The sequence below is a fragment of the Rutidosis leptorrhynchoides genome, chromosome 2, assembly GCF_046630445.1.
Source record: "Rutidosis leptorrhynchoides isolate AG116_Rl617_1_P2 chromosome 2, CSIRO_AGI_Rlap_v1, whole genome shotgun sequence".
NCBI classification, from domain to species: domain Eukaryota; kingdom Viridiplantae; phylum Streptophyta; class Magnoliopsida; order Asterales; family Asteraceae; genus Rutidosis; species Rutidosis leptorrhynchoides.
In genome coordinates, this window is record NC_092334.1 from 340,085,144 (window position 1) to 340,105,942 (window position 20,799).

General features: G+C 32.1%; 1 non-coding gene across 1 annotated transcript; it reads left to right on the plus strand.

Moving 5' to 3' along the window:
- Window positions 1–426: 426 nt before the first annotated feature.
- LOC139895086 (small nucleolar RNA R71) lies at window positions 427–533 on the plus strand. The gene has a single exon (XR_011775554.1). It is a non-coding gene; the product is annotated as a small nucleolar RNA R71 (small nucleolar RNA).
- The last annotated feature ends 20,266 nt before the right edge of the window (window positions 534–20,799 follow it).

A 20,799-nucleotide genomic window follows, 5' to 3' on the forward strand; every position in this document is an offset into this window, starting at 1 on the left:
GGTTGATAATTATTCTGATAATTATTTCCAGACCTTTGGTTTATGTATGAAACATTCTCTCTTTGTTTCATTGTTAGTTCAATACTGAGACAATCTTTTGTCAAATGTGGTCCTCCACACTGCTCACAACTAATTCTTATTGAGTGAATATCTTTAGTCATCTTTTCCATTCGTCTCTCGACAGCATCTATCTTTGCAGAAATGGAATCTAAGTCATGGCTAGAATCGGCTCTAGCTGCTTTAGATGATCTAACGATATCTTTTTCTTGGTGCCACTCATGTGAGTGGGAAGCAGTGTTATCAATAATTTTGTAAGCATCAGTTGCGGTTTTCTTCATAATAGAACCACCAGCTGCTATATCGATGTCTTTCCTTGTAGTGATGTCGCATCCTTGGTAGAATATTTGTACTATTTGACAAGTATCTAAACCATGTTGCGGACATCCTCTTAATAACTTTTCAAATCTTGTCCATGCCTCATATAAAGTTTCGTTTGGCTTTTGTGTGAATGTAACAATTTCTCCTTGAAGTCTCACGGCTTTAGATGCTGGAAAGAATTGTTTAAGAAATTTTTCAACTAAAACATCTCATGTATCAATCGCCCCTTCAGGTAACGATTCTAACCAATCTTTGGCTTCTCCCTTTAAAGTCCAGGGAAATAACATGAGATATATCTGTTCATCCTCCACTTCTCTTATTTTAAATAGTGTGTAGATCCTATTAAAGGTACGAAGATGTTCATTTGGATCTTCCTTCAGCGCACCGCTAAATTGGCATTGATTAGTTACCATGTGTAGGATTTGTCCCTTGATTTCATAATCTGGCGCATTAATGTCAGGTTGAGTAATTGCGTGAAATTGTCCAGTGCGTTTAGCTCTCATTCGGTCTTCCATACTTAGAGGTTCCAGATTTTCCATGATTGAATTTGTTGAATCTGAATCACTATAGGATTCTGATTTAATGGTTGGTTCCTCGACAATCTCTGTTTGAATGATTGGTGGTTCCGGAGGAGAAATTAATGGTTCAGGATCTCGAAATCGTCCCTGAATATTCTCCGGATTCTCAATTGTGAGGTCGGGTTCAAAAAATGGATTATCGGAAATTTGAATTGGAGTACTTGGTTGACTGGATGACGATTCTAAAGAAAAATCAACGGCGACAATATTTGCTAGATGTCTTGATCGAGTTACAGGTGGTGAACATACAAAAGGTGGTGAACGTTTTGCTCGGTGCATTCACTGAATATCCTATTAGTTTTTAAAAAGAAAGAAAAATTATATAAGTTATCCAATTAATAGACTTTTCTGATTTTGCCCACGTTTCGAATAGCCAAAAGATGCAGCAGAGGGGCAGGATTCGTTTGGTCTCAATATAATTGAGTACTGTTTGGCTCCAATAACCCGGTCCACGTACAAATCCAACTATTACTACGAACCAGAAAATGGATGTCTATCAATTTAACCACTTAAAATAATTTTTCGTTTTAATTTAAAGAAATTTTAGAGAAGAAATAGAAAAAAAATCTAAGTCCTAAAAACTAGAGCGTCTAGAAATAAGAAAGAAAAAGATTGCGTCGGAAAATGGCGAAAAATAAAAGGCGTCGAAAAATAAAAATAAGAAAGTAGCGCGTCGAAACTTAAAAAGGAACTAAAATCTAAGAACTAAAAGTTGCGTCTAAAAATATTAAAGCTTAACAGAAAAATTATATCCCAAATGACAATAACTTAAAAAGGTACTAAATTTTTAAAAACGGCGTCGCAAAATTCTAAAGCACCTAAATCTTAGTCTAAAGAAAAAGTACTTAAAGGATTTTACGGCAAAGCCTAGAAATCTAAAAATAAAAATAACTATGGCAAAAACTATGTTTTAGAATTAAATACGAGCGAAAAATACAAATATTATGCTAAAACAAATAAAAAGATACAAAATATAAAAATAAACTTAAAGTTTCAAAAAGTACAATTTTATAAAAATATTGTTTTTATATTATTTATTTTATAAAACTATTAATTTTATAATTTATTAAAACTAATTAAACTAAATAAAATAAATTAATAAAATTAAAACTAAATAATATAATATTAATACCCTAATTAGGGTTTAATTAATAATAATAATAATTACCCGTAATTAATGCAGTACGAGAATCAATTAGGGCGTGTCAGAGTACTTCATGCGATCGCATGAAGTTTTGCCTTCGGGCTCATGTGATCGTATGAGCTAGGGTTTCGGGCCAGTAAATGGGCTGCTACAGTACGGGTCGAGTCTTTTATATTTTTTTTTCTGTTTTCTGATTTAGATATTTGTATAATATATTTATATAAATTAAATAAAACTTATATTTTTATAAAATAAAGATAAATAAACTTTATAGAACTTATATATTTAACAAACTCTTAAAAATACTTAAATTTTGTTTTTTTTCTTTTTATATTTTTGTATTTTTAAAATTAAAAACGCATATTTTTACAACAAAATAACTAAAACTTACTAAAAATCTTTTTTTTTATATAGCGTTGCGCTTCCGGCGTTTAAGCAAGAATGTCCCCGGCAGCGGCGCCAAAAATACTTGATGTGTGCGAGGTGTACTAGGAAATAGTATTATTTTTACAACGAAATACTATTAAATACGATACAATTTTACACAAGATATTTATTTATTTATAGAATGGATATACCTAAACCTTGCTACAACACTTATAGGCAGTGTACCTAATCGTACAGTAGTGTAGTTTTTAGTAAGTCCGGTTCGTTCCACAGGGAAAATTAAACAAGCTTAACGCTATATTTTTTAACTTATAATTGTAAAAATACAAAAATATATATAAGTAATATTATTATTATTATAATAGGGGGTTTTTACTGTTTAATGACCGGTTTGTCAATTTTTAAAACTTTAGTCGTAGTTAAAACCTAATGTAAAATATTAAAAATAAATATAACTTAATTTAAAGCGTAAAGTAATAACGATAATGAAATTGCGATAAATAAAAGTGCGATAAAATAAAATTGCGATAATTAAAGAGTACGATAATTAAAAGTGCAATTAAATACAATGACAATAAATAAAAGTGCGATAATTAAAAGTGCAATTAAATATGAAATAAAAGAATTATGCTTATTTAAACTTCCATAATCATGATGTTTGACGTGTTGATTTTAGTTTATTCACATGGGTTAATTGTACTTTGTCCTGAATTATTCGATATGTCCATACGGATTTGTCCATAATAGTCCATCAGTCATAAATATAAAGTGCAAAAGTCTTCGTCAAATTATTCTTATTCCCGAAGTCAAATATTCCAACTAATTGGGGATTCGAATTGTAACAAGGTCTTAATACTTTGTTTAATGAATACACCAGGTTATCGACTGCGTGTAAACCAAGGTTTTACTACTTTGTTAATAATTACACCAATTACCCTTGAATGTAATCCACCCCTGTTTCAACAAGTCTATTAACTATTAATCCAGTTTCGTGTCCAGTAAAATGAACAATTATTGGTATTTATAGATATCCCGCCCACCGTACCCAGTTAAGCGTATGTGGTTATATATAAATACGTCAAATTATAAGTCTATATATTAAATTAACGAGGTATCATTTAATTAATATAAAGCCCATTAATAGCCCATAGCCTAATTTCCACAAGTGTCGTTCTTTTATCCAAACCCCAATTATGGTACAAAGCCCAATTACCCAATTTTAATATTTAGTCCAACATCACGATTACTTCGGTATTAAATAAGCATAATAATAACTTAGCTACGAGACATTAATATAAAAATAACATTAACCATAACTTACAGTGATTAAAAATAGCGTAGCGTTACACAGACAGAATTTCGACTTACACCCTTACAACATTCGCTAACATACCCTTATTATTAGAAATAAAATTAAAATTAAAATTATAATATAAATATATATATATTTTTACGTATGAATGAGAAGAGAAAAAGATGTGTAAAATATCGCTCAAAACTGCGAAATTTATAGGACAAGAACTGTCACCTACTGCCATGCGATCGCATGGCTTTTTGCCTTCCAGGCCATGCGATCGCATGGCCCCTTTTTCCAGCTCACATGTTGTTTGCATTCTGCCGACGGATTTAATAAATAAATATAATATATAAATAATTATTAGAATTATTTAAATACTATATTATATTTATGTGCATAGTTGACTTGTAATTTTTAGTCCGTTGCGTCGAGCGTTGAGAGTTGACTTTGGTCCCAGTTCCGGTTTTTCGAACGTCCTTACGTACAATTTAATATCTTGTATTTTGTGTTTCGCGTCTTGTACTCTTGTAATTTTAAGACGTTTCTATCAATAATTGGAACCACTTTGATTGTACTTTGTACTTTTGAGCTTTTTGGTCGTTTGCGTCTTCAATTTGTCGAATCTGTCTTTTGTCTTCACCTTTTATTATTTAAACGAATATCACTTGTAAATAGAACAATTGCAACTAAAAGCTTGTCTTTCTTGAGGGATAATGCTATGAAATATATGTTCGTTTTTAGCATTATCAGCTTTCAACAGCAGTAAATGAGATCGTTAACTTAAAGCTTTCAAAAACAACACTTACATGTAACGACTAACGATGATTTAACGACTCAGTTAAAATGAATATACATGTAGTGTATTAAGATGTATTAGTACACTTTTGAAAGACTTCAAGACACATATCAAAGTAATTCTACTTAGCAAAAATGCTTACAATTACATTTCCATTCATTTTCATCAACAATTCTACTCGTAGTCATTCAGTATTCGTATCTGTATTATACACAGCTTCTAGACGTACTTACTATGAGTATATACCAATAGGAACTAGCATGGGATTTCACTCTTGATTATGTCATGCATGACTAATCAAATTTAACTTCTATCATGAACTAGTCAACTAACTAGAACTCCTTTTAACCCTACTCACCACTCATCATTCACCACTCACCAATCAATCTATTTTACTTCCAATTCTCTTTCTAATTCTCTCTCAACACCTACACACACTTATGAACGAATTTTTCCAGTAAACTAATCATCATCTTCATCAAAAATTACTTCAAGAATTAAGCTATAATCATCATAGGAAGAACACTTCAAGAACACTTCAAAAATCTTTTCAAGTTTACTAGTTTACTTCCAAGCTTTCTAATCCATTCCAAGTAATCATCTAAGATCAAGAAACCTTTATTATTTACAGTAGGTTATCTTTCTAATTCAAGGTAATATTCATATTTAAACTTTGATTCGATTTCTATAACTATAAACTATCTTAATTCGAGTAAAAATCTTACTTGAACTTGTTTTTGTGTCATGATCCTACTTCAAGAACTTTCAAGCCATCCAAGATCCTTTGAAGCAAGATCATTTCTTGTCACTTCCAGTAGGTTTACCTACTAAACTTTAGGTATTAATAATGTTCATAACATCATTCGATTTATATATATATATATATATATATATATATATATATATATATATATATATATATATATATATATATATATATATATATATATATATAACTATCTTATTCGAAGATTTAAACTTGTAATCACTAGAACATAGTTTAGTATATTCTAAACTTGTTCGCAAACAAAGTTAATCCTTCTAACTTAACTTTTAAAATTAACTAAACACATGTTCTATATCTATATGATATGCTAACTTAATGATTTAAAACCTGGAAACACGAAGAACACCGTAAAACCGGATATACGCCGTCGTAGTAAAATCGGGGGCTGTTTTGGTTTGGATAATTAAAAACTATGATAAAATTTGATTTAAAAGCTATTCTTCAGGGAAAATTATTTTTATTATGAACATGAAACTATATCCAAAAATCATGGTTAAACTCAAAGTGGAAGTATGTTTTCCAAAATGGTCATCTAAACGTCGTTCGTTCGACTGAAATGACTACCTTTACAAAAATAACTTGTAACCTATATTTTCGACTATAAACTTATACTTTTTCTGTTTAGATTCATAAAGTTAAGTTCAATATGAAACCATAGCAACTTGAATCACTCAAAACGGATTTAAAACGAATAAGTTATGGGTAAAACAGGATTGGATAATTTTGCTTGTTGTAGCTACGTGAAATTTGTAGCAAATCTATACAAATCATAACTTAACCAACTTATATTGTATTATACAAGTATTCTAACATATATTATGTAATCTTGGGATACCATAGACACGTATACAATGTTTTGACATATCATATCGACCCATCTATATATATATTATTTGGAACAACCATAGACACTCTATATGCAGTAATATTTGAGTTAGCTATACAGGGTTGAGGTTGATTCCAAAATAATATATATACTTTGAGTTGTGATCGAGTCTGAGACTTGTAGACACTGGGTCGTGGATTGATTCGAGATAATATATATATTGATTTATTTCTGTACATCTAACTGTGGACAACTAGTTGTAGGTTACTAACGAGGACTGCTGACTTAATAAACTTAAATCGTTAAAAAGTAATAAAAATGTTGTGAATGTATGTTGATCATACTTTGATATATATGTACATATTTGTTATAGGTTCGTGAATCGACCCGTGGCCAAATCTTATTTTCCGACGAAGTGAAAATCTGTGAAAGTGAGTTATAGTCCCACTTTTAAAATCTAATATTTTTGAGATGAGAATACATGCAGTTTTATAAATGTTTTACAAAATAGTCACAAGTACGTGAAACTACATTCTATGGTTGAATTTATTAAACCGAATATGCCCCTTTTTAGTCTGGTAATCTAAGAATTAGGGAACAGACATCCTAATTGACGCGAATCCTAAAGATAGATCTATGGGCACTAACAAGCCCCAGTCAGAGAATTTGAACTGCTTTAGTACTTCGATTTTATCATGTCCGAAGGGAGTCCCGGAATGATGGGGATATTCTATATGCATCTTGTTAATGTCGGTTACCAGGTGTTCACCATATGAATGATTTTTATCTCTATGTATGGGATGATGTTTATCAAAAATGGAAATATGAAATCTTGTGGTCTATTATTACGATTTGATAAATATATACGTTAAACCTATAACTCACCAACATTTTTGTTGACGTTTAAAGCATGTTTATTCTCAGGTGATTATTAAGAGCTTCCGCTATTGCATGCTAATTTATGGATAAGAGTTGGAGTCATCATGCTTGTATAATATTGTTTAAAAACTGCATTCGAAGACTTAAATTGATGTGTAATATTATTGTAAACCATTATGTAATAACCGTGTGAAAACGCTATATTTTAGATTATCATTATTTGATAATCGTCGTAATATTTTTAAACCTTTATCGATAAAATAAAGGTTATGGTTTGTTTTAAAATCGAATGCAGTCTTTGAAAAACGTCTCATATAGAGGACAAAATCTCGCAACGAAATCAATTAATATGGAACGCTTATAATCGATATGAACGGGACATTTCACTAAAATCCGAGACGAATTTAGTTTCCTTAATAATCTCGACTTGAGCTTCACGTACAAGAAACAGATCTTCTTAGCCGACGGATTCTTTTACTTCAGCCAGCGGCTCTTGATGTTCTTACTTGATCTCCAAGTTTCTTTGATTTCTGGCTCAAGAGACGTGGAGACGCGGAGCTTATTTAAGTTGTATATTATTATTTAGTCTAATCCTTAGGAAAGAATTATAAGTATTTATTATTATTATAGATTATAATTATATTTTGATAAGACTATGTTAGGAAAGATAGAGTATGAGTTGATCTTAATTTAAATATATTTAAAAGAGTGGTTATTCGGACTTTCGAGTCATAAGAGATTTCACTTAGTTAGAACAAAATAACAATTATTGACCGATTTTTATCGTTTACTAAGAAGTTAAAACTAATTATCACATAAAGATAACATATTAGGACTTAAACACATATTAAGTTATAGTGCAAAACTAATATCCTAACTTACAACATTCATATAACTGCATGATAAATACTGTATTATCTAAATCTTGTGGAAAGGATAAAGAAATAATTCAATTAGAAAAGCTAATAAACCTGATTAGATTAACTTTTAGGGATGTTCTAATTATTAATTTTAGATTCTCATGCAATTGACAAATGAACTCTCATAAACTAGGGTTCTTTTGAATAATCTTGACAAAGTGATTTTAATATATAAGTGCAATTAATGTTCATCCATTTATTACTACCAACAATTCTTATCTAGATTTCATGCAATCTAAACAATTTGTCCAATATGGTTAATCTTAAAAGTTGGATAAATCGACTAAACAAATACTTAAAATTGATTACTAGTCAATCCTAGCTTCTATTCGACTAATCATTAAGCTTGGTAAATAAGATCCAAATCATTGCAGAAATAAACAGAATAAACACAATCACAGAAACAATAATTACACAGTTCTTGTCAGATCCTGAAACTGTGCAAATTCAACATCAAAGTTGTCGGCTTTGTGGGAGTCCAGCCGGCGGCTGTAACCCCTTTAGCCGGCGGCTTCATTTTAAAATCACAGATTCCTTAGTTTTCATCCAAATAACCACTATGAACGTTTAGTTCATAGTTGGAGACGAACTGAACCAATTAACAATAAAGATAGATATAAATAAAATAGATGAAATAAATTAAAAGTAAATATACCTTAATAAATCAAGTAAAGAAGAAGAACTTTGAATAAACTTGAATAAAACTTGAATCCAATGTAAAGAAATAACTTTAACTTTACAGTAAATCTCTAAAAACTAAATAATTTGAAATTAATTCGTGGCTAACCCTGAAACTGAATGTATGTCTAAAACTGCAAACTTTTACTTCTATTTATAGTTTTTTTTTTCACTTAGTCGGTGACTCTATTTGGTTTAACCGGCGGCTACTAACTTCACCCCAACCGGATGGTTTTTCTTTGTCTTCAAGCACAAGTAATTTCGTTTTTAGCTTCTAAGGCCGGCAGCTTTAAATGATTTAGTTGACGACTCTGTGTCTAGAATCTGACTCAGATTTAGTTTCCTTAATAATCTTGACTTGAGCTTCACATAAAAGAAACAGATCTTCTTAGCAGGTGGCTTCATATACGTCAGCCGGCGTCGCCGGCGTCTCTTGACGTTTTTACTTGACCTTCAAGTTTCTTTGATTTCTGGCTCAATTCTGGAACTTTCTGGAAATTCCTGCCCTAGCCAACGGCTAAACTGCTTCCCAGCCGGCGACTTTGATTACTTCTCTTCTTTTTCCCGTTTTAATCCTGTAAATCACATTTTCCATAAAAACACATTAAATAAACCTTTTTATAAGAAATAGTAACTTTTGATTATAAAAGTACTTAAAATAATGTTTAAATACGGAGATAATGCTTTAAAATGTTTATTAAAATATCTATAATTTAAGCGTTATCAAGAACCAATGCAACCCGAAGCTCATGGGCAGAGTGACGAGTACGATGAGGTAGATATAGAAATAGAATTGGAGAATCCGAATTGGAGAATTTATCCAGAAGACTTGGTGTCACAAGGAGTGAAAGTACACACCAACTCTCGTTAGTGATTTTATTTCTATTCAAACTGACGTGGGGGAGAGTATTTCGCAACTTGTTGCCAATGTATGTATTGCTAAAAATATTTTGGATAATTTATTCTCTGATCTTATATACTACGTTTCTATTTTAGAGGATCCTTATGTAAGTGAATCTATCCCGCAACTTTTTGTGGATAGTTGTATCCCACTATTCTTGAGGATCCAAAGACCCATGTAGTCGATACTAACGTTGTTACAAGTTTAGAGACTTTAGTGGACATTATCCCACCTCCAGTCCCTAAGTACAATGTTTCTATTGACCAACCGACAGTCCAAAGCAAGGTGCGTTTTGCATCGAAGGAGCGTTATAAACCATCACTCCGCCACATAAAACAATAAAATGTTGAAGACCCCTTTGATAAACCCTTAACCCCTAAGAAGGTCGAAGAAGTTAAGAACCTGTTTCTACCTCAAGTAGAAGAATTTATTTACTTTGACTTCTCTTCTTATCTTACTGGACATATCCTGATTTATGTCTACTACAATCTCGTTGCTATGTACCAATTTTACCACTTGTGTCTATTGATGAATGCATGGAAGCCGCATGTGTTTCCTGAGAAATGACACTAGAGTCAAGCTAGAGAATTGAACAAAATCAAGCGCTTCTCGAGAGGAAAACCATGTTTAAAGTAGCTTTGATATTAAGTAGTAGTTAATTTAGGATAATTAAAAAAACACTTTATAAGTAGGAAATAAAACCCTAAAACGTAAGATCAATGTTTCTTAAAAAATAACTAAGAGGATACTTTGTAAAAAGACTTGAAACTTAAATGCTTATAAATTATAGCCGTTTGTTATGATTTTCCTTAATCTTTCTTGCTTGTCTGAACTTCATTGAAATAATTGTTGCAACATTTAAAAGTTTCTAATCATCCTAAAAGTATGAGATTATGCCTTAAGTCGTACATTGATTTGTTGCATTTTCAATTACTATCATTTTTATTTAAAACTTTTAAGATTTTAAAAATATCATTTTTCTACCAAAACTTTTATGATTTTAAAACCATCATTTTTTATATAAAAAAAAACCCATTATTTCTTATGATTTTTTTTCTTTCAAAATCATCATTTCGGCTCTATATTTGAGTCAATAGCAAGCGTCGATTATTGGCGTTTTGATTGCCGTTTAGAGCCTTAATTGAATTCCATGCAGGATTTAAAACACATGAAAATTTGATTTTACCATTTCATGGCGTCTCAATTTTATTTTTAATTTTATTTACTGATTTTTTTTTAAAAAAATTCTACTTATTGGCCGGAGGTCCACTCGGAAGCAATCTCTTTATCCGTCGAATAGAGAGAGGGATGACTTTCTCTACTTTTGAGAGTGTTTCAATCTGGGTGGAGAAATGACTTGTTTTTATTCTCGGATAACGGAATGATTGCCAACATCTCACCTCTCTCATACACCACTCATGTGGTATTGGTTTTTGTTGTTGTTGTTGTTGTTGTTGTCAAATCTGCCATTTTCAAAACCATCATATTTCAAAATCATCGTCTTTTAAAACCATCATTTTCATAAACCAAATTTTTTTTTAAAACTTTTATTTTTCAAAACCTTCATTTAAAAAATATTTTTTTATTAAAAACGCAAATCAGTGAGCGTATTACCTAAAGTGTAATTGCTTGTCTGTTAAATTGTGTTTATTTGCTATATTACATATATGTGCGAATGCCTAATAAGACAGGTACTGTTGCTGATGAATGGAAAATTTTGTAATAATGAGACGACAAGGCGAGATAATAGTTCGGAATAATCGGGAACCAACTAATCAATCGCTACCGGGGAAGAAGTACGTTTTTAGGATGCAAAATTGAGTATTTTTATAGTCACTAAGGAATAAATCATCTAGTAAAGGATTTCAAGGTCCGCCATTTAAACCCAAATAATCCATGAGCTACCCTAAACCTTTAAACTCCACACCAAATATTCTTTAAACCACCCGCAAAACGTTTCATGAAAACCAAAACATCATTACCATCACTTTCACCATAATCATATCCTATCATACATAACATCACCACCACCATCGGGGATCATTTATTCGTCAAGGTTAATGGGAAAAAGGTTGATCTAGGATCAGATCGAGGATAGAGACGGATTTTAGGTTTTAATCTGACAAGAACAACATCACATTCGTCACCAGTTCATCGGAGAAGATCATGGAAACTAGATTAGGTTTATCTTACGGTACAATTTGGAGGATTCTGCTTACATCTTGATAACACTATCTCTTCTTCAAGGGAAATAAACATTTGCTAGGGGATATTATCTTTTAATATTTACTGCTTTCAAATAAGTGAGGAACGTCTTCGCCTATCACACCTGAATACTCACATCAAAAGGCCTGTCATTTTCACCCAAATCTAGCAAATGGATGGTCTTAATGATATAGGGAATATAATTAACAGATTATCATACTTGTTCACCCTCACAAGATGTTCAAATCACGAAAGTGAAGATGGATAATGGTGTTTATAAAAATGTAGATGAAGATTAAACCCATATGAGATTGAGTACACTCCATGAAGGTTGAATGATTCAACCTACTAGATCCGCAACTCATAAATGGGCACACCCAAGAAACTGGAGAACTCAATATTTGACTAAGGAATGCATCACTAATGCTTTTCGTCGTAAGCAAACAACAAATAAAGCCTATGGTAGCACACTCCATTCGCAACAGCTTCTTCAGTAATAATGTCAATAATCCGCTGGAGTATGTGTCTAACCTAAATTTTTACGTTATTTCTAAGTTATTAATAAACTATGCTATATCCCAAGTTATTAATACTAAGTGTGGGAATCCAGCCCAGAATACAATTAGAAACATTGTCCAAAAATATTTTTAAACTCTAAGTGTGGAATCGTCACCATTGGTGCACCACAAACATTGAGGACAATGTTATTCTAAGTGTGGGATATAGGCATACGCCTTGACTAGATTCAAACACCTAAACTAAGTTCTTTAAACTTAGAATATTGTTTCTTTTAAAAGCAAAAAGAAACCAATTTAGCTAAAAGTAGATAAGTGACATAAATGGAAAAGGAATAGTTTAAAAAAGCAGTCAAAACATGTCTACTTCTTGAGAAATTCTTGCCATTTCGAATAATACGAATGCCAGAATCTTTTCCTCCTATCGAAAAGCACTCGAGAGAAAGAAATAGAGAAGTCAGTATCCTTAAATATTCTGAAAAAATACGAGATCCCCTCACTCCACCAAATTCATCCTTTCCATTTCCATTTCCACGATATCACTCAAAAAATTACCATTCACCATCACTCAGCACTAAAAATTAAACGAGTACAATACAATGAAGGAAAAAGATCATAGCCAATCAGTGTACATGAGCTCTACTAGCAGAAGAAAAAGCTTTAAAAAGAAAATAAAGGCGAAGTTATCAAATGTGTTGTGCTAGAAAATTATAAAATGGAAGAAAAGTTCCAAAAAGCACGAAAAAAAGAAAAAATAAAATAAAATAAAGAAGATTCAAATAATCTCAATACCGACAAAGACGATGAAAAACAGAAGCCGACTGAAAAAAGAAGAATAATCGCTCAAAAGAATGTACGAATTCAACATGATCTCAAATTCATTCGAAAAGCAAACACCTTCCAAAACACCTTCACAAAAATTATTCACTCCCAAATAAACCATTGAGCAAAACATAGATTTTACCAAACTCACTCTCCTAAAAAATCGATATTTCCATATGTGTGGAATTGAAACTAGCGCTATTCTTAAAAAGAGTCAAAGTAGAAGGGAATACAGTAAAGTTGTTAGTGCATTTTGCATGAGTCCCTAGACATCTACCTCACGTTTATGATTAGTACTTCAGTTATTGGGTTACCATGATCGCTCGTTATTAACCTATCTATGTTTGCATGCGTTTACAGGTACTGCAGGAACAAGATATGGAAGTTTGACCTAGTTAGACTCAGTCAGACGTACGAATGAAGCCTCACTCATACGAATGAAAAGCTCATACGCACGGTTGTGCTGAGCTGAGTTCTAAACCTAATTTGATGACACTTACATGAGTGAGTGATCAACCGTACGAATGAGTTTGTTCACTCGTACGAGTGATACGTGAGTCATGCGGTTGACTTAACAGCTGAGGTATATATAGTGTTATGTTCTTCATTTTAGGTTAAGCCTCTCATTTGTTTCACTCAGATCTGGTAACATTGTTCGATTCTCTCTCTTTGCTTCAAGTCCAAATCCTTGCAAAAGGTGAATAATAGCTCTAGGTGTTGATCTAATCACATAAATCTTGTTGTAGTTTGACTAAATCAATCACAAAAAGCATACCATATTCACTAGAGGGTTTGATTCACTAACTCCGCCTTTGTGTGTGTCAAATTTGTTTGGATTCAAAGATTCAAATCATGTTTTATCATTGGTATCACAAAAGTGCCTAGAATCAGTTTAGAAACTTGCATTTTAATAGACAGCACATTCCTGCCTACTACATAGGAGTACCTTCTATATACCTAAAATGGGTACCGGAATCGATACCCACCACGGGTACCGGAATCGATACCCACCACGGGTATCGAAACCGATTCCTTGGCACTGGTCGTATCAAGCACAAGGTGTAGGAACCGACACCCACAACGGGTTTCGGGACCGAAAGGCATCAGAAACCTGAGGGTTGCGCCCCTCGGTACGGGTCAAAAATCTGAAATCGATACCTACAAGTTTCGGTACCGACCCCATTTGACCACATTCTTGGGGATATTTTCCAAGATGCAATTTTAATTATCGTTTTCAGCCCGTGACTTGGGTGCATATAGGTATTCCGACATCTCCATCATGTATTGAATTGCAATTATCTGGATGGACCTTTTGTGCAATTTTGAAGACTTCAACTCATATAAATATCTCCAACCTCAACCATTTTCAACACACCTTTCTCATCCATTACCACTCCAATTTACTTCAAATTAACTTTCATTTCTTTTTTTTTATTTTCTTTGCTTCTTCTCTCTATTTAATTTAGGGAGATGAAAGTATGAAATAATTATTAGCGCTAGTTTGGCGGTGTAACACTTTGGATATTCTGAAGAAATAAAAATTTTATTTTGCCTCCATTATTCGGTACTATCTATCATTTCATTTATGTTTGGAATATGCTAATATTAGAAATATTTAATTATTAGTAATTGATTGTATGTTTGCCATGACTTAGACAATTATTGTTTTGGATACTATTTAATTACATTGCGTAATTGTTTATATGCAATTAGATTTAATTCACGGTACCCTTTCCAGTTATACTCGTAGCCATAACCCATCGTTAGGACTTAATAAATACTAATAGGGGTAAGTAGTTATCTGTGTTCGTCATAAGACTTAGTGCGCTAGTACTGTAACTTACAAAAAGATATGGCCCACGTCAGAAGTATATCTTAAGATATTGTCATATGATCCGGTGTTTTATAACTGTATTGTAAAGGATAGTTTAATTCATATAAACCAGCCACTCACTTAGATATTTTAAAAGATATATTAAGTTGTTAGGAACGGTTAGATTTAGAATGGAATCATATATTCCTATATTGGCTATTCTACTCTATTCGAGTGTCTAAGATCTGTAATACAAACTAGTAAAGGTATGCATGTCGCTCTAGCAAAGGCCACTACTATACTTAAGGAGAATTAAGGGTATGTTGAGAGCTAGGCATGATAATTCTAATCAGAATCACTAAAACCTAGTTCTCAGTGACATATCATTTTAGAAAGCGCGCTAAATTGACAGGCTTCTAGAGTTTACCCCTAGGTCTATCTAATTAATCCGAGCGTGCCTACATTATTTAAATCATGGTAAACCTCATCCACCTTATCCTTAGTTGTTCCTTGCATGCCATCAAGTATAATTTAAATTAATTTTTTATTTTATTTTATAAAACCTCATTTCTAGCTAGACTTGGTTGTTGGATTTTCCGAAAGGTTATATACAGAAAGGATCCTGTCTCTCCACTACATCTACCTGGCTAGTGTTTTTGGGAAATAATTGTGTAAATTCAACTATCTTGATTTCTATATTATCTGAATAAGCCCCTTTTCAAATTCGATCGTTCATAAAATGACCCTAGTCATATACTTTCCACCATTAACCTTAGGATTAATATAGAGAGAGTTTTAGGACCTAACATAATAAATATTAAACCCTACTTGATATGCCTTAGATTTCATTTACCTTTAATGATACACAAAAACTTGTCTTATCGAAAGCGTAACAGACTGCTTCAGTCATCTATGCTAAGCTTTATGTGGTTTCACCATTTCTTCGATTTGGTGTAGTCCGATTAGCCCATAGTACCAGGGGAAGCTCATCAACCCATCCTTTATGGCATCTCCTTAATCATGTTTTCAAGCCCTTTTATGATGTCTCAATTGTTGACTTCAACTTGTCCATTCTCTTGTAGATGGTATACGGAGGTGAAAGTTTGTTGAATTTTTAACCTTTCACAAAATGTTGGAAACATGTATTCGACGATTAGTTTCCTGTTGTCAGAGACAATCTCCCGGGGGATTCTAAACCTGCATACGATATATTCCCATACAAATTTCTCAATGTGTTTACCTATGATCATTGCTAGAGGCCTTGCTTTGGCCCACTTTATGAAGTAGTCGATTGCTACAAGTAAGAATCTAACTTTTTCCGAAGCTTTAGTAGTGGTCCCTGATATCGTTCAAAAAGTCACGTTTTTACGCTCGATATTAGGCCCAAAAATAGTAAAGATCCAAACATTATCAAAGAAATAGGCATTTATTTGCTTTATTTTGTAGTTTAGTAATTGCAAAGGCAATGCAAAAAGAATCAAAGAAAATGGACTCAAAACGAAGAATCTAGAGTAAAAACGATGAATTCAAGTTACGACCCTGGAAACAAGAAAAACACGGGCTACTAGCAAGGCTACACGGGCTGCCAAATGGCTTGGCACAGGCTGCCATTGGTCCCCACGGGATGCCACTTGATCAAGTACACGGACACTCTCCATGGCCACAAGAATCAAACAAGAACTCTCCAGGAGCCACCAAGGCATTTAGACGAGCACTCCCCACGGGCTGCTCATATTTCCACGGCCATTTGCCACGGGCTGCCTGGCCCAAATTTACCTATAAATAAGCCCATCTGTATCTCATTTCAACTCATCTTCCAACAATTAAATTATCAAATTCATATTATTTCAAGTTAGTTTTTTAGTTTTTTAGTTAGTTAGTAGTTAGAAGCTAGTTTTACGGAGGATACTTGTAGTGACCCGGAAAATTTTGACTAATTTTAAACTAAACTCTTGATACGATTTAATATTTTTGACACGATAAGCAAAGTATGTAATGTTGAATCTCAAAATTTTTGAACTGTTTCATATATGCAATTACCCTTTAACTATCTCCGACGATTCACGAACCACTATCTGTAAATAAATACATATATATTTAAATATATATATTAATTTGAAATAGAAACTTATATGATTTAATTTGTGTAAATAAAAATAATATATGATATATATATATATATATATATATATATATGATTTAGAATTTATTTAATAAATGCTCGTAGCACTCGTTTGTCATCTTGATAGATATTAATCAAAGTAAAAACGAACTTATGTGATTTTAAAATAAACGGTGATCCGAAAATGAGTTCTATAAATTTTAGGCAAAAACGTATTTAGGATTTAGTTTTTAAATTTTAAAACTTTTATATTTTACCCAAAATTGAGAGGGACAGTTGATTTAATTTTTATTTAACAAATTAAGGATTGAATTTTATACCATAATGACCAAAATAAATAATTATATTTAATTTAAAAATATGAGATTTTTTTGAAGACTTTTTTTATCAGCCAATGATTAACAACGGAGTACGAAATCCAGTCCGTGAAAGGAATAGTAGACGACGGCTAACAATTCACACGTTTTAATTTCATTAGATTAAATAATTAATACTTTATATCGGTTACTGTTTCTGATTGATTAAATATCAATCTATAATTTTGCATAAGTTCACCGAATTCGTTTAAATTGATTATTATATATTATAATAATAATTATTATTATATTATTATTAATTATTAAATTCACCTTACAGTGATATATATACATATATGTTAGATAAATATGAATATGAATGGAAATCCCAAGATCACCATCCATCACTTGCATGACTTCTTCTTTTTCTGTTTTTGGATGTACTACCTAATCTTTATCTATGTACATATACATATATTTACTTACAGAGATCCATTTTTCAAACACATCTTTTTTCTTATTTCCTTCTTCATAAACCCACAAATGATTTTTCGTTTTCTGTTTTCTACTTGATCATAACCAGTTTCTACTTCCATTCTACGATTACCAAGCACCCAATACTATTTTTCTTTCCTGTCATGAACAACCCACTTCATGTTATTCGATTACTATTCTTGTTTTGAACTTCCTCACCTAAACTATTTAACTATCTCAATATATACATGCATATACATTCTTATATATGAAACCATCTATATTGTTTTAAAACCGAGACCCTTGTGTTATTGCTACTCTTTCATCATCTTTGTTCACCTCTCTTCAATCTCTACACCCTCCACCACTTCAAACCCGTTAACCCATCGTCACCACCACCTAAACCCGTCATCACCCTACATGAACTACCACCGTCGACCACCTTCTTAATCACCACCACTACTACTTCCAAATTTATTATCTTCCTCTTCTATTTATCACACTTATCACCACCGAGAACACCATCACTTCTTATAACCCATCACCTTGGATCATCATATCCATTACTCACCATGAGACCCACTATCATCATCATCCTTATATTACTACAACTGTTTTCGATTGTAACACTAGGAACCACAAAAACCCACTTCACAAACCAACCACCATTAAATTGCTGCTACGATCCTCTTAATGTTTTCCCTTCCGGTTCAGGTCAACACCATCGTTTCCACAACCCGCCATAATCACTTTCATCGAAAACCCCTCTACAACCACCATCGTTATTTTCTTTCTCTTCTCTCTTCTTTCTGCAGTTCGGTTATTTCTGTTTCTATTATATTCGAAAACCACCTCTTTTTCCATCTATATATATGTACGTGAATATGACCACCTTCACCACCGTTGATAACCCCCACCCAAGCGATGTTTCTATTTCTGTTTTTAGTCGAACAACCTACCAACGATTACCATCATCATTGTTGCTGCTACTCGCTGTCGTGTTACTATTTCTGTTTTACTTCATGAACCCCACCATCAAAACCCATTTCCTTTTGATGTTGTTAAACGTTTCTGTTTAATAGAAAACCTTTAAACCACCCACCATCCACCACCTTAGCAACCATCACCACCACAAACTGCTGCAGCTAACTGCAGCTACTACTCGATGTTTTTGTTGAGCTGAAACGATAAAAGAAGACGATGACGAGTAAGGAAGATGATGAATAGTGGTGGGTGTTGACGATGATACACTAAGGATGATGATACGGTGACCATTCCTTCGTATTTTTTGTTTCTAATCGAATGAAGATAAGGATTATGTATGATGCTTAAATGATGATGATGGTGATAATGAAGAATGATGAAGAATGAAGGTGATGCACGAATGATGATGATTGATGATGCAATGATGATGAAGATGAATAGTGAGATGATTTGGAGATCGTGATGTTGATGATGATGTACGTACGATGATGGTTATAATCATGATGATGAGATGATGTGATATTAGATGATGATTTTGATAAGAAAGAATAGTTCTGGGTTTTGATTTAATGAAGGAGAAGAAGAAATAGATTTGGTTAAATAAACATTTAGTTACGAATTAATAACAGAAATGTGAGATATATTGAATGGTTTAAGGTGTGTGTTGCTTACCGAGAGGTCGTGGGTTCGAAACAAGGAAGCTGCAAAATATTTTTTTCCAATAAAAACTACCTTAAGAGTGTGGGTCTGTTGGGCGAAGTTCCTGTTGGGCCGTCGAGATCCAGTTTTCTGTTGGGCCGAGATATAAGTTACTCTTGGACCTTTCTAATGTTGGGCTTTGCTTAAGTTTATAAAGTAGAGGAAATAGATACAGAAAAACTGAATTGGTGGAATGGTTAGGTGAGTTTGCGAGTATGCGAGAGGTCGCAGGTTCAAGCCCGGGTAGCGGTGTTTATTTTCTTTTTAAGAGTTCATTACTTGGAGGTAGTATTATTATCCTATTTGTTATTATTAACATTATTTTATTTATTTATTATTATTATGAATATTAATTATTATGATATAAAAGAAAATATAAATTAAGAAATGTTAAGATGAAAGTAGATATGGTTATGATTACGCTTAATGATACAATTAAAACACTAAGTATTAAGAACGATGTTATATAGATATGATAAAAAGGAATGTTATATGTTATAATCATCAAACTTAATCAAGTATTATTTTATTATCCTTATTAATATTATTAACATTATTATTATTAATATAAATAAAATGACAAACGTTAGTAACAAAATTATTATTTTCAATATCATTACTAAATATAATTATTACTATTAATATTATTAATTTAGTACTATTATAGTTATTAATATTACAAACAAAAGATTTATATAAAAACATAGTTATTACATAACAACTCTATTAGTATTTTTATAATTATATATGTAAAATATATAAAATAAATATATTTAAGTAATTAATGAACACATAATCTATCAAGATAATATTATTATCACTAATAATATATAAATTTGTTTGATTACCATTATATGTGTTAATATACACATAAATGATATAGGTTCGTGAATCCGAGGCCAATCCTGCATTGTTCAGTATTGTTGTATGAATATTTTTACTACAAAATATTGTATGGTGAGTTCATTTGATTCCCTTTTACTCTTTACATTTTTAGGACTGAGAATACATGCGCTACTTTTACAACTACTTTATTAAATGCTTTTGAAATACATTTTGAACTGCGAATACATGAAATGCTTTTATAAATGTTTGACGAGATAGACACAAGCAAAACATTCCTCGAATGAATTATGTGGACGTGATAATTGCCACCATTGAATTATGTGGACGTGATAATTGCCACAATTGATATGAATATTTTTCCCCTGATTATTATTGCTTGGTAACCTAAGAATTAGGGAACATCACTAATTTTGAGAATTAGTGCATGCCTAATTGACGCGAATCCTAAAGGT